At 53.4% G+C, this 13,326-nt stretch overlaps 1 long non-coding RNA gene across 1 annotated transcript; it reads left to right on the forward strand.

Annotated features, from left to right (window-relative positions):
• The first annotated feature begins 11,364 nt into the window (after window positions 1-11,364).
• LOC147599409 (uncharacterized) lies at window positions 11,365-12,168 on the forward strand. The gene is made up of 3 exons (XR_015259668.1): window positions 11,365-11,572; window positions 11,835-11,907; window positions 12,075-12,168. It is a non-coding gene; the product is annotated as an uncharacterized LOC147599409 (long non-coding RNA).
• The last annotated feature ends 1,158 nt before the right edge of the window (window positions 12,169-13,326 follow it).

Below are 13,326 nucleotides of genomic sequence, written 5' to 3' on the forward strand. Positions count from 1 at the left end.
GGTTGGGTTGTCGGCTCCCTCACCACTTCCAACAGCCTGGACAGCAAAGAGAGAAAGGGAAAAATCACATATAAAAGGAAATTGCTCATTAGCCAGTGGATGATTACACAGAACCATCTCCGCTTCAAACCATCCCATTTTCTGTAACATTTGCCAGATGAGAGGACGCACACCTCTTATCAACTACCCACATATGGCCTCAGCTGAAGGGAGGTTTCAGTAATTGGCCTATTCATCATTCATTGTTTATCTTAAGTTCGCATTCTTGTAGGGAACTCCAGAGACATCCCTGATTCAAGTTAAGAAACTTAATCATTATGATAAAACTGCTCGGGGAGGTGGCTGTCATGTTGGAGATGCACGTGGCTGTGTGGCACTCTGGCAACCTGTAGCCACAGCAGATTATTAGAAGCTGACAAAGCTTTTGGAAAGAATAGAAAAAGATAAATTCATGGTGGCCGTTCTGATGGAGCTTCTCAGAAAGTTATTACCAAAGACACACGCTTCTCCTTGCTCACAGTCCGTGAAAAATCCCACTCCTCCAAGCTCAGGGGGAACGTCTACCTCATTGCTGCTGTTGCGACTCCCTCGTCAACACAAGTTATTAACAGCGCCGGAGAATTTTATCCAAATGCCAGTTTCATCTTGATAAATAACAATTTCATGTCTCTGTTCTACCAGATGACTACACGGTTTTATTTCAAACACTTAACTTCTTCAGAAATGCTTCCCTGTGCACAAGGCTGAGCTCATCCATAGGATATGTGCTGAGCAGTTTTTATTTCCACCAGGCTTCAAATCTCTGCAACGCAAAGACCGAACCCATAATCCCGCACTACCGTAAGTCACTTCTCCCAATAAAGAGCTACTTCCTACTGGGAGCGCTAAAATGTAATTGAAAGCTACGTGTGTATTGGTGTCACACCGAAAAGCATTTTATTAAAGATAGTTTAAGGGTTGTTAGGATCTGAAGGAATAGTCTACAGCTCCTCTCGGGTGCGCAAGAAGGGAACCAAGAAGAAGATAACTTGGGGGGAATGAGGGGTTCGTGTCTCCCTCCGCCCTGCGGTAAACACCCCCCTGGTGCCCATCACCCAAAGCCGCTGTACGGGGGCTGTTACCGGGTTCCGTGCTCCTGGCAGCAGACGGATGCTCGGGGTAATGCAGGCGCAGCCGTTAATCGCCAGCCTGCTTAGTTAGAAGCGGGTAATATCGCGACAACCGTGTCTGAGGCGCGGCGGGCAGGAGGTGGAGGAGGCCAGCCTGGTTTCTCGAGGAAGTGCAGACATGCATGGATCCATTGCAGGACGGAGGGATGGGTGCTCTGGGTTTCTCCAGCAGCAGTGATGAGCCCATGGGCACGGGGAGAGGCACTGGGTTCCCCTTTGCGGGACTGCCGGCTCTGCATCTCACCTGTGTCGTGCACTCAGCAGTGGGAAACCTGCTGGGAGAAGAAAATTCTTGGTAAAAATGGCTGCATCATCCTGAGATTGTGTGATGAGAATAACCAGTGTATTATCACTGCTTAGTAAACATAAAATATTTAATATTAACATACTGAGCATTTACTACTGAATCCGTTCAGCATCACATAGGCTCCTGTGTTACTTTTCTCTGTCACCTAACAAACATATTAAAGTTGTTTACTTACCAAAGCAAGTAAAGGCAGAGTTGAGATTACTCCTGAATGCTACTAATCAAGGAGAAATCCATTAAACTGAAGAATTTCAACACAGTTCATTTTTCTTTGATTGTCATTAAATCTCCCATTGATGGCCACTGCAATTAATTGCGCCGTGATGCCGCAAGCATCATTTTCCCTCGTCCTCTGAGACCACGTGCAGCCACAGCATCCCGTGACGGGAGGATGAGTGCCCTGGTCTCCAGGTATGCCAGGGTTTCTGGCGAGATCCTGAGGCTCAGGACATGGGGGTTTGCCTGGTCCTTCCTCAGTGATGTCTCCATGCAGCTCTACCTGCTTTCCCCATGCCTCGAGCTCAGCCGTCGCTTTTCTCAGCTCTCATATATACAGTCAAGCTGTTCACAGCTCCAGAGTCCTTTTGGAAAAAAAAGCAGCTATTTTAAAAATCAATAAAATAAATAAAATGAACCAAAGTCAGCATGATTGCCCGTCTCTGCCCTGAACCAGAAAGAAGCAGCAGAAGGCTCTGCAAGTCTGTGAATTTTGGGGTTCATTGGTTGGTGCTGCTGTGAGCTGGGTCCCCTCTGGATGCTCAGCCAGGGGGGGTCCTAGGGGTGCCCAGGTTGGGGGGCTCTCCAGCCAGATATGCTTCCACCTGTGGCACCAGGTGCTCCCCATCAGTAAAGGGGGTTGGAGCCAATGCTGCTCAGCTGTCCCTGCCTGGGGGGCGCGGGGGTGGGTACACAAGGGTTGGGGTGGCTGCAGGAGGCTTGGGCTGTGCTGCTGCTGGCCCTTGGCTGGCAGAGAAGGGTTGTAAGGTGCTGAGCAGCTCTGGGGATGGCAAGAGGAAATTGGGATGAACGTAGAAGAAAAAGGTGAGCAACAGAGCAGGGAGGAAGCTCTGGTGTGTGCAGGTGTGGTGGGAGCTGTGGGGTCGTGGCAGGGCTGCATGTGTTAACCAGCCCCATTCCTGTGGGGAATGGCAGCTGCACCAGGCTGGGCTGTGTGCCTCTGCTGTGGTGGTGGTAGGGGATCTTCTCCTCCTCCTCTTCTGCAGCTTCCTCTCTGCCTCAGCCATGTGTGATCGCAGATGGGCTGCAACGGGGGCACGGAGGGGAGATGATAAGCATATTGGTGATGATGTACCATGGCATGCGTCGATCGCCTGCCCATCAGAGCGGGCTGGCTGCCAGGGCCACGGGCACAGTGGGCTGCTGGGCTTCCTCCCATCCAGGCTCTGTGTGTGAGCAGCTTTCGGAGGCAACCATGTCCTGAGGCTGCTGCCTGACTGCTGTCAAGCTGAAGGGTTCTCGGTGCTCCAGGGCTGTGCCTGGTGGTACTGGGAGCTGCTGTGGGTTGTTCCAGGAGCTGATGTCCCACTGTGACTGGGGGCCCTGCCAAACCCTGGGCGACTCAGCTACTGCCCTCCTGGGAAATGCCTGCATCCCAGTGCACTGACCCCTGGATGAGGCTCTCTGAACACCCATGCTGGGGTTTCTAGGAGGGCTGGCTCCCACTCCATGTGGTGCTGGACCACTGGTGCCGCAGCTGGCCCCATCCTGTGCCCTACAAGCCCACTACCTCCTTCCCCGTGTCTGGGCCGGCTGCAGCTTGGCTCTTTCCTTGGCTTGGTGAGTCTTTGCCTTTGGGATCATGATTGCACACTTCTATCTGCGGTGTGTCTGCTCTCACCTTCCACCCCACACACCCACGGGGGTTCTGTTGCAGTGGGGCTCAGTTCGCTGTCGCAGGGGGGTTGAGCCTGGTCCCGTGTGCCCTCGGAGCAATGCGGGCATGCAGAGCATCCGCATTGCCTCCTGGCAGGTGACACCTCCCTTCTCCTCTCTCCTTCCCTCCTGCTGAGGCTCTTCTATTTTTTCCTAACGCTAAGGCTTGAAGCTCCATCTCGCCCTCTTTCTCTCCGATTGCTCTGCTCTCTCCTTGTTATACCTGGCAGGAGTTTTTTTCCTGCCTCCCTGCCAAGGTGCTTCCCTTCTATCGCATTTTTCTCTCCTCCTTTGCTTTTTTTCCACTCTCCCTGCTGCCTCCTCCTTGCTCTTTCCCTCTCCATGACACCTGCCACGATTTTCTCCTCCTGTTGCAGCCCCAGCATCTCCCCCGCTCCCTGGCTGTCTGGGCTCTGCGGCGGGAGGGGGCTGCAGCCCCTGGCCCAGGGGTCTGCACCCTGGGTCTGTCCCTGGTGAGGTCGTGGCTGGCAAGTGGAAACTCCCCTGAGGATCCGCTTAACTTTGCCATCAGCTACGGTGATTGGTTTATACCTTTTTTTTGTCCTGTGAGAAAACGCTCGCTAAAGAAAGCACATTTTTCTTGCTTACTGGGAGTTCCTGTTTGTCATTTTTATAAATCAGTGTTTATTGGCCTAATTATTGTAAATGCAGAGCCCAATAAAGGTGACTGTGATTGCAATATCTGATAATGAATTTTATAACAAACCTGCTGAGCCTGAAAGCTGCCAGCAGGAAAGACATTATGTCAGGTTAATGACAGAAAGGAGAAATCCTCCCCACTAAGCTTTTTTCCCAAAGCATGAAGGATCTCTTGGTGGAAGCTGCTGGATTGGAGCACCTTGGGCTGGTGGGGTCTGGCTGCACCCCAAAGCTTTTGGGGCTCCTTCACTACTTCCCCAGCCTTGTCCTGGTGAAGGGATGCTTTGGGCAAGCCGGATGGAGGGGTGCGAGGAGGCTGGAGCCCTGCTCTGGGTGTGCCAACATTGGGCAGCAGCACCCGGAGGTGCTGGTGCCTCTGCTCCTGCTCCCCACATCCGACTTAATCCCACCAGGCAAACGCTGAACGCGAGGCGCAGGGAAAGCAGCTTAAACAGCACCTAAAGCTAGCTCAACTTCAACTGCTGTAAATAGATTAATTTCAAAGAAAAAAAATCAATTGAGCTCTGCAGGGGTAGGTTTTCCAACAGAGATGCTGGCGCCTGCTCTAACCTCATGCCCTGGTGTGTGCCCCAGAATCCCCTCCCTGCCACCGGCTCAGCGGGCTCACGGGGAAGCGGGTGATGCTGGAGCGAGGGTGGGGGACCTGGGGCTCGTGGTGGAGCCTGGCCTTGGCTCCAGACATTGCCTGACGGTGGCTGCTGTTGGCTCTGGCTTTATCTTGGTCCTTCTTGATGCTTGCAATGGTCCTGGGCTGAGTCAGCGACAGCTGCCCATGCCGGTTTGGACCTGGGTCTGCGTTTCAAAGCTACAAGCGTAGAGCTCTGGGCTGTAACTCAACATGTGGCTGCTGTCGGCTCTGCTGAGCCTGGGTCTGGGTCCATGCTGCTCCGGGTCCGTCTGATCCAAGAGCTGGTTCTGTCCCATTCCAGGAGCCGTGATGACTTCCCAGACCTGGATGGCACCCTGAGCGTGGCTTCACGCCGCTTCGCAGCCTGGGCTTGGTGGGTTTGCTTTTGTTCACCCACCAGGAGTGGGAATCGAGTACGAAAAGGAAAGAATAAAGACCAGAAGAGAACATGTTTTCTCTTAAATAATGCAGAGAAACACGGGGGAGGAGGTTGCACAAATGTGATTTCGTCCTTTGCCCCTGTGTTATTTGCTGCCTGTGGCCGGCGTATCCCAGCTGTGTCTCGGCGGGCCGAGGGAATTTCTTGCCCTCTGTAATGTGCGGATGCCCGTGCTGAACCTTCTCTCCCAAACTGCCAGCAAGGGTCTGGAGCTGCTTTTATTTTTTTTTCTGTATCTTTAATATTTGGATGGCAGCTGCTGTGTTTGATGCTACTCAATGCAAGAGCAAATTGGATTAACTGAAACATATTTACTGGGATAAGCAGGCAGAAAAAAAAAACCCAAACGTGTGCAGGGATTTTTTTTGCTGAAACCTGTGTCTGCAGAAGGTGGCTGAGTCCTCGAGGGGCTCCCAGTGCACGGGGCAGGGCAAATCCTAGCCTTGCTCTGAGCCTGGGGCAGAAAGGGAGGATTGGGGGGTGCAGGGGGGCTGAGCACCCATCACCAGGTGCCCCCCCAGCCCTTTCCCAGCAGGGTCTCCCTGGCAGAAGCGGGACCTGGTGATTTATTGGAGTTATCCACCACACATGTGAGCACACTTCAGCAGTTAACGCTTTCAATGGTGCAGTTGATAAGAAGGATGTGGATGCCTTGGGAAAATTTGCAGAGGAATTTTGGAGACAGCTTACGTTTGGATAAATGAGTCCTAAGCACGGTGTGTTCATCACACTGCAGATGACGTAAGCTGTGGCTCGGTGTTTCTGCAACGTTTCAGCTCGGCACCTGACAATGACCCTCCCTCGTCTGGGAGGGCATGAGGGCACAGGAGAGATGCAGGCAGAAGTCACCCTTGCGGCTAGAGGCCAAAAGTTGGAGGCAGAAGGCCGGCGTCCGTGGTTTTTTCCCTGCCTGATGCTCAGCTAGCTGGCAAGAGCATTGCCAGGGCAATATCCTGCCCTGCTCAGCCCGCAGAGCACTATTGCTTCATTAATCTCGTGTCATCTCCTCCTCAGCTGATCCAGTTGCAATATTGCAGAAATAACTTCTCGTGGCTCCCCAAGGAGGAGCGGGCTTCAGAGGCCAGGAGAGCTCTTCCCTCTCCTCCCAGCTCGCAGTGAGCTGCGATCCCTGAAGCTGCCAGAAGGTTTGTGAAGTCTTTGATTCCTTCTAACTCTTACAGTCAGGGATGCATAAAAAGCAACTCGCGCGAAAAAAACAACCAGTTATTACCATCATCAAACCCTTCAAAATCCCAGGGCAGCTTAGCAAGGTCTCGACGAAGAAGTTGCGTCCCCATCCCAGGCACCGAAATGTCACATTGCAATGGCCGACGCCGGCGGATGCTGTCAAGCGAGCGGCGTTGCGGATCGTTCCCCATTCTCTTTGTGTACCCGGCTTTCTCAGATGCTCGGCTCGCTTCTCCCCCCAGTTACTACCCAGACTGCACGCTGTTCCCTCTGCTCGCGCCATCCTGGTGTCCTGGTCCCTCCGGCTCTCGTCCGTGCGGGAGCATTCACGGGGTGCTGATTTCTGGAGCCTCATTAGCTACAGATAAATGAGGAGTCAGGTGAATTCTTACTCCAGTTCCTAAAATACCATTTTAATGCATAATATATGTCCGGAGGTAAATCTCTGTTTCTATTTAAATGTAGGGAAGTGTGTGCTGCTGAATTTTAAGTACGTTATCACAGAAAACAATGACTGTGCTGAGTGAATGACATGTCTAATGAATATGGTGAGGAAAGCAGGGCCGGCATCTCCGCTCCCCCGTGCTGGCGCAGCCTCCATTAGCTGTGCGGGGGATTTTTTTTTTTTTTTCCCAAGCACAGTAGTGACAAGTTACGAGATCGATATGGAGGCTGATCCGTGGTCTAATCTTGCTTAGCCCCAGTAAGCCTGGGATTGATCCAGATCTAATCTTGCTTATCCCGAACAAACCTGGGAGCAGATCCAGATCCTAACGTTAACGCGCCCTGCGCAAAATCCAGAATTGCTCTATCGATTTGCTGGCGTCGTCGCTCCGCTTTCGCCTCGCCGTGGAGGGGTTTATCAGCATAATCTGCCCCTTGACGTGTAATGCAATCGAAGAGGTCGTCTTGATTAATTGGTAGCAGTGCGTGCCTGGCGTCTCTGGCTGCAGCACTGGGGAGAGATGGGCCTTCCTACGTAAGACTGGCACAATAGAGGGAGGCCGGGAATGAAATAACAAATGCTGGCTGGGAATCAAGGTGCTCTGCATCTCACCTGAGCTGCGAGAGCTTTTCTTTGTCGTCAACGGCGGTCACGGAGCCATGAGTGCCTGCAGAAGGTGCGGTTTGTGTAGATGAGGTTCCTGCTCCCACCTGGAGTGCTCTTTGGTCTCCTCTCAGGTCCTCTCAGGCCCTGGAGGTCTCCTGACCCTCCACCCATGACTTGAGTGAGCAGAAGGGCTGTGACATCTGATGGTCTCCTTCCTCTGCCGCATTGTCCTGCAAAAGCTGCTCCCCGTAGCCCACCAGCCCCACGCACAGCCCACGAGCTCCAGGTCTGCTGCTCCTGCAACGGGGCTGAGTCAAGAGGCTTCTGCTTCAGGGCCTTCCTGCAACTCCAATAACTTCAGGAAGGAAGAAAAAACAAAAAAGGCAATTACCTTCTAGGGTGGAATTTCTCCAGCCTTTACTCAACCCACTGGGGAATTTGTCAGGAACACGGACTGTGGCTTTATTCAGCTGCTCCTGAGTTATAACAGCACAGGGAAAATGGCATGTCTTGCAGCTTGATGTTTTTCTGATGTCTTTCTTTGCCTTCAGATTTTTTAAAAAATATCAGACCCCAAAAATCTCTCTTCAAAACATAAAACTTGCCCTTAGCTTAATTCAGCGGAGACTGTAGCAGCTGCTCCTGCGGCTTGGAGAAAAGAGACCTCGTGCTATTAACATGTCTAAAGAAATTGGATGTAGAAATATGAAGGTCCCTCGTCTTTTAAGAGCTGCGCTCCATGCCTCCGGCTCCCGGCTTTTGCCCACGCAGCACCAAGGGATGCAAAGCAGTTGCAGGAGCTGACCTCGCTGGGTTTGAAGGGGGGCTTGTGCTCCAGCCCCTCAAGAAGAGGGTCCCCGAGCCAGGAGGAGGTGGTGAGGGGCCTCTCTCCCATCCTGCAGCTTTTACGGGTCCGTGCAGGTGTATTGTCAGAAGCTGGGCTTAAGTGACGGAGGACCAAATCCTGGAGGCTTAGCGCCAGAGCCGAGCTGCAGCTGCGTCTGCAGCCCTGGACCTGGATTTTGCCGAGTGCTTTGAGCTGAAAAGTGCTTTAGTGGTGTAAATATAACCGAGAAGCTTCTCAAACACTCCAGAAATGTTTTCTGAGGAAATATGCTGCCGTTCCCCCTCCCCTCCCTCCAAGGGGAAATAATTCCAAATTCATCTAAATGTGCTTTTCTAATCAAAGGGGCCACTTTGTACTTCTGAGTCCAAGGGGAGGGGATCGGAGCGCGAATAAAACAAAACTCCTTCTCAGCGCTGCGTTTGTGAGATGGATCTCCCGTGGCTAAATCCATCTGTGTTTCTCCTTTGGCGTGAGCAGGAGGATCTTCCCACTGCAGCTGGGCACTTCACTTCACAGGCTTAGCTGCTGCACGGCGAGGAGGAGGAGGAGGAGGAGGATGGATGGCTGGAGTAGCCCAGGTTTCTATGGCGGTGTGTGCGGCAGCCGCTCTCCTTATCTTCCCAACTTGATGGGGAGAAATTGCTTTTGTCAATTTTAATTTCAGCTGAGCTGAGCAGGATAAACAAAGGGAGGTGCAGGCAAAGCAGATGGTTTGTCACAGAGCACGGAGCAGGCAGGAAGACTGCGCAGCTTTTTATAGCGTATAATGGCCTTTCCTTGCATCTCGCTATCCATCACCATATAATTCCCGAAATAAACCGGGCTTGTGCGATCTATGTGAAACACCCAAATGTTACAGCAGGTCTGGAGTATTCAGGCTGCAGAATTTTGGGAGCCTTCATGCAAAAACTTGCTGCTGGTTGGCGTCAGCTCCTTGTTTGGAAACCCCGCGGAGGCGGCTCATCCCGCGGCTGGGGCAAGGATGCTCCGCAATGCGCAGGGTGAGCCTTTCTTCTGCGGTCTGGCAAATGTGGCAGCGTCACTGATGCTCCTTCTAGGTGTGACCAGGATTAACAAGGGGTTTGTGTCTTACCCTATAGCTCTCTGTTCTGAGGACACCAGCCAGGGTCACCTCAGACCCGGCCCAGGTCAGGCAGGTGGCTGAGGATGCAGGGAAAGGAGACATCTCATGGACCTGCCCTGCATTTCCCTGCCTGCACGGCGGTCTTGCATACGTGGAGCTTTGGTATCCATGCAGGTATTGATGGGAGCGTGGAGAAGCTGAGCTTGGTCCCCACAATGACCTCCCCACCCCACTGCCTACCCTGGCTTGGGTGCCCCTACTGCAGGGGACGTGTTGGTGATGGGGTGGCCTCTCGTGTCCACCAGCTGCATTTGCCTCCCCACTTCTCCCCTAGTGCTGGCAGCATGGTCCTGTCACGGCTATGGAGGGCGGCCAGGGCGCGTGCCCCACAGCGCAGGCAGGCCTGGCAGGAGGCTGCCTGCGGCTGAGCGGCTCTGTCACTGTGCTGCCGTGGCACCGTGTCCAAACCAGCCGGGGAGATGTGATCCCTCCCAGAGCTGGTGCTCTCGGAGCGCGGCACAGATTGGTGGATATTTGTTTCAATAAGAACCATGCTGGTGTTTGCAAACCCTTTCAAATTGCTCTCAGCAAGCGCTTCTGCGTCTGGAGCAAGGCCTGCTTGCAGAGAAGCCTGCGGAAAGAGGAGGTCTGGGGGGCGGCTGTAGCAGCCTGAATCCCTGCCAGGTTTCCGTCCCGCGGAGCGTGTCGGGGCCGGAGCAGAGACGTGCGGCGGCCGCTGCCTGCCTGCCTTTGAACAACGGGCACCAGCCCCGGCTCCGAAACATCCCCATTAAAGCATCCCTGTGCCGTTTCAAATAATGAGCAAATGTGAAGAAAATCAAAGCACGTTTGAACTTTTGTTAATGAACAGAAAGAGGGCTAAATGTTTCCAATACACTCCTTGCTGCAAATTTGCGGGATATCTGAACCTGAACCAGCTCTGCAGGCTCAGGTTCTGCAGGTGCCCGAAGCCGTGAAAATCCCAGCGCCTGGACTGATGGCAACAGCCAGACCCCGGCGGGCAGAGCTGCTGGGATGGCTGTGATTTCTGGAGATAGGTGACTTATCCAAAACTCGAGTGAGCGTGTTACGTTTCCATCTGCAGGCAGGAACAGCCCCTCAGGGAGAGCAGCGGGGAACTGCTGGCCTCGATAGCAGCGAGGAAAGGGAAGATACAGTCCCAGGCTTGGAAGAAAACAGAGTTCAAAGGAGGCTCCCGGGGGGGAACTGGCTGGCGTCGAGGAATACAGTCCCAGCGGCATCTGTGTGCATGGTGAGAGGCTTATTTAGTGTTTATTTCCCTGTATTTGTTGTCGACAGGAGGCTGAGCAGCAGCCTTGCTGGCTACATGGGGTCCCTCATCCAGGTGTGGGGCAAACTCAAATTCCCAGCCACAGGGGCAGGGCTGGGGCACCCGGCCCAGAGGCAGCCGACGGCTTTGTTTGCCAAGGCAGGCAGGATTTCAATGAGCTGTATTTTCATTCTTCAAGGCTGGAAACCTGCTCTTGGTCACAGGCTGGTTGCTCAGGCCTTCCTCAGTGGATGGACAGAAGGACGGAGAGTTGACCAAGCTCCCCACCTGCACCCCTCCCAGCTCAGCAGCAGTTTAGGGATGCCCTGTGCGGGGTGCAGAGGGGCTGCGTGGGTGACGGCCCATGCCGATGGCTTTTTCCATCAGGACTTGTAGCCATCACCCAGTGCCAGCCCTGGCTCCGCAGGGCTGTCAGCTGATCAGTGTGCTAATTAAAGTAAATGACAGTGATGGGCTGGGGTCTATGTTAAATCTCTATCAGGAAGGGTGTTTTTTTTTACGCAGTGTATCACGTAACTCTGCCACGTGCTCTAGGCTGTAATTGCTGCTTTTCCCTTTGAACCTGGTACTTGCCTTAACTTTAATTATTTATTCCCCAGCTGCAGAAGAGCTCAGTGCCCTGAATCCCAGCGTTGGCTGGGCTGCCAGACGGCTTTGGGCGCTGGGTGGAGAACCAGGGAGGGGATGTTTCAGGAGGACGTGCCCGTGGAGCTACACTTTGGGTGACCACTTTCCTTGGGATCCCACTGCGTTCCCCATCGGTCCCCCAGCCTGGGTCCCAGCTCTGCACAGTGTCTGGGTGCCTGTCCCCAGCCTGCTGCCAGCCGCTGCCTCTCGCTGCTCTTTCACCGAAGCCGGGGTGACGGTGGCGGTGTGTCCCGTCACTGCAAAGCTGGCTGGCAGTCTTGATGCGGCATGCTTCGCCGCCCCTGAGTGCGTAATGCTCTTGCTTCAGAGGCAGCTCCTCTGTCAGGTAGGATGCCATCCCTCCCCAAGTGCCCCCCTCGCTTTCAGGGGTCACTCACAATTGTGGAAATACGGAATTTCCAAAAATGCCCTCAAATAGCAGACCAGTCCCTTGGGATCGCATCACCCTTAAATAACATGATCTCGGAGAATGGATGCATCTTTTACTGTTGATAGATTAAAATTATAGATGATCACAAAATAGCAGTGTACAAAATAAATGCTTAGCTGATGTAAATTACTTTTTTTCCTCTATTTCCTTCCATTAGCCACTGACAATTTACCCCAGGCAGAGCTCTGTCCCCAGGAAACACCTGAGCTGGATGTGGAGCGTCAGGCTGGGTAAGTGCTGGGTAAGATAGCAATCCTGATGGACCCAGAGGAGATGAAGTGTGAAAATCAGAGGGACTGTGAGATGGAGGATGCTACCTGTCATATTACCTCCAATTCTTGAACATGAAAAAAAGGCAGAAAGCTGTTCCTACCTGATTTGTGCTCTTTTGTTCTAGGCATCGCTTGCTCTAGGATAGGATTTGGCCAGCAGACCAGCGAAGAAAGTTTGCAGCATTGGCAACAACACTGTGTGATTCAGGAGCCATCCCTTAAACAAGATTATTACTCATTTTACCAGGCACAGCTATCCATTATGGTTAATAAAACACCGCATAAGTGATTCTCAGCCTGATCCAAACAATACATCTTGCAGTCCAGCTGGACTCACTTTCACCTTTAGCCTCACGTCAGAGCATGTGGTGCCATCAGCAGACGCTGAGATGTTGGTACCTGGTTGCATGGATAGCCAAGATCTGCCTCTCACCTTCCAAGAGGCAGATGGGAGGGTGGCGTCCCATCGTCCCACAGCAAACGAAGTCTGCAGGCTGGGGAAAGGGAGGAGGACCAGCCTGGGCTGTGGGAAGAAGGCTTCATCCTGCGACTCCTGCTAGAAATGAGCTCCAGGAATCCGTGGTGGAGATGCATCTGACGCAAGGATGGCGACACAGCTGCCTTCACGTGCTCGTGCTTCTCAGCAACCTCTGCGGGAGGACGGGAGCCAGCGATCCCGCCTGTGCGTTGGCCTTTGCATTCAGCATGATGCCTGTTCTGTGTGGTGCCGGGAGCAGCTCAAGGAGCGCCGGGGCCTGGGGCAGCGGCAGGAACCCATCCTTGCCAGGACGCAGTTACCCCACAAATAAGGAGCAAGCACCGCACGGCGCGGGGTGACCACCAGTGCCGACGTTGCCAGCGCCTGCTCCGCGGCGTGCCGGGGGGGTCTGCTCCGGGCTGTCCATCTGGCATCTTTCTGAGACACCGCGCTCATTTTTTCACCATGCCAAAACAAATCCTAGCAGACAATTAATCACTGGCTTGAACAGCGTCCACCCCGGGTTCGGTTATGATAAGCTATGCCAGCCCTTTCCCCCATGCTGTGTCTGACATCGTGTAGCCATTTGAAGAGGCCATAATTACAGCAATTGTTAGGCATTTTTCTAGCTTTTTCTCCCTTCCCTCACAGGTAATGTTATGTGACAAATGGCTTTCCCTGACATTCACGTCTCCAAGCACTCTCCTGGAACGCCACCGGTAGCCTGGCTGTGCTGCTCTGTGGGAATATCATCAGGCTCGCCGCAGACAGCCCAGGCGGCGTGCCGTAACGTGTGAATCTCAGTTTGGGGGGTGAAAACGATCCGCGCGGCGATGCTGGGGGACAGCTGGGGTTTTGATGGCTGTATTCTGCCCTTGCAGAAGTGGGAGGGGAGGAGG

Source organism: Chlamydotis macqueenii, chromosome 11, assembly GCF_036417535.1.
Source record: "Chlamydotis macqueenii isolate bChlMac1 chromosome 11, bChlMac1.mat, whole genome shotgun sequence".
Taxonomy (NCBI): domain Eukaryota; kingdom Metazoa; phylum Chordata; class Aves; order Otidiformes; family Otididae; genus Chlamydotis; species Chlamydotis macqueenii.